Raw genomic sequence first — 2,207 nt, 5'->3', positions numbered from 1 at the left:
AACTTTTTAGGAATGACCTACTTACACTTTTCTCTTTATACTGGCTTTTTTTGTTTCAAACATTATTTCTATTAATCTGTTAATGTGTTTTTTCTCAGCACTAAATGTTCTAATTAAATGTTTTATTTTACCAGCACCGTCTGAAGTGAACATTCAGCCTGCTTAGTGGAACTCTGTGCTGGTTTACAGGAGGAAGCTAAACATTAACTAATGAGACGTAGCTAACGGAAGCTAGCTCGTTATCAGTGTCTGACCTTATAGCTGCCTTCTGACTCATTTGATTATTTTATTATTTAGTTAGAAACACGAGTTCATTCATATTAGTAATAAAATGAAAGTTCAATCATAAATAAATACTTTTAGAAAAGTTGTTTATGTAGTTTGGTTAAAAAGCAGGAACCTATTTTTTTGTTCCACATGTGACCTTGTTTCTACTGGGAAAGATTGATTGACGCAATTATTAGCCTCACCAGCCAGGCTGTGTATGAATTCATGGGCTGATTCTACCAAGGACTCGGTTAACCTGGACTGGATCCTTCCAAGTCCTTGAAAATCAGGAGACTGGAAGAGTTTTGGCTGTGAATCCAAACAGGTCCATCCTTCAGCAGGACGACTTCACTGAATCCAGAGAGGAATAAATGTTCCAACCATAAAATCAAATGTAATGATAGAAACCTTAGTCAGTTAAATAACCTGCTAAAAGAAGGACGCATTTTAAGGCCGCATAACGAGGACTCTTGGAATCTGACCAGACCTCGGCGCCACGCTATGACATCATCGGCCTTCAGAGGACACAGCCCATAAATTCAAAAAGAGCCTGGAAATATTTTCCAGGAAGTTTCACCAGAAAATGTTAAGAATTTTTTTTTGTGAGAATCTTTATTCCTCTGGACTTTAAGCGCCCAATGAGGCGCGACTTTTATCGTTTTTAAGCTAATCTGGGTTTCTGTTCCCGTTCTTAATTCTGACGGCTTTTTTTAGAACTTCGTAAGACGTGTCCAACATAAAAGGCTTTTAAAACCAAAAGAGCGACATTATTCCTGGAAAACGTACCGATATTATTAATCGATGATTTGATTGGCTTCGCTCAAAATCACAGTAACCATCAGATACGGACGCTCCCTTTAATAAGGGATTTAAACTTTTCATTTTGGTCAAATATATGTTGTTTTCCAGGTAAATAGTTTTAAAGTCCAGGTTCCTCAGATGAGGAGAACCTGAGCTGCTGTTTGCTTCTCTTCCATAAAACCAAAGAACCTTCAGAGGTTCGTCTCACTGCAGAAATTAAACATTAATAAAAAAAATAGGTAATAATTTCTTGAGTCGGTGACAGAAATGATCTGTTTATAAAAAGCATCATATTTCAAGCAAAGAAGATTTAATCGTTTAATTTTGGGGGAAACATTCAGAGCAGCGCCACAGAAACTGGAAATCTAATTAACTATTTTATGAATAAATGTTTATGAATAAATGTATTCTTTGATTTCTGCAGGTAGATAGAATGAGATGAAATTGATTAAAATAATAAACTTCTCCATGATCTTATTTTAGCTGCTAATCTTCAGCAGATCGTTTCGGCGCCTGTAGAGCCGGAGCCCAAAGATCAGTTTTCTGCAGTGAGACCAAAGAACCGCTGATCCAGACCATCAGAAACCTCCACAGCGAGACCCGGTTCTGGTTCTGGGTTCAAGCACCTGGTGCAGCTGGTCGGCTCTCTGGGTTTGTCTCTTCCGACTCTTCTGAGCAGCGACTCGGTTCTTCTCTCTCCTCTTCAGCCTCCGTCCTTCGTCCTTCAGACACTGATCCAACCACAAACACAGCAATGCTTACTGGACCCAAGCCGCGGCGCCGTCCCCAAACACCCCCAGGCTTCCTTACCGTCCGTCCCTCACAGAGCTGACCCGTCCCCGTGTTCTCCCGGGGGGGGGAGGAATCCCAGCCGGACATCACAGAGCTTCCAGATGGACGACCCAGGAGGACGCTCTGTCAACGCGTCTCTGAGGGACTCTGGACATCAGGTGGAGAACGGGGGGGCGGGTCGGGCCAGGCGGGGGTTTCACATCACCTTTCACTTTCTATGATCTTTACCAGAAGCGGCCTCTTCACTTCCCACAAGTCAGCTGACTGTGGGCTCACATCCTACCTGGACCTCTGAGGTGGACCTCTGAGGTGGACCTCTGAGGTGGACCTCTGAGGTGGAGAACTTT

This window comes from Cyprinodon variegatus, unplaced genomic scaffold (genome assembly GCF_000732505.1).
Source record: "Cyprinodon variegatus isolate N-32 unplaced genomic scaffold, C_variegatus-1.0 Scaffold1587, whole genome shotgun sequence".
Classification (NCBI taxonomy): Eukaryota; Metazoa; Chordata; class Actinopteri; order Cyprinodontiformes; family Cyprinodontidae; genus Cyprinodon; species Cyprinodon variegatus.
Note: the sequence above shows the minus strand (reverse complement) of the source record.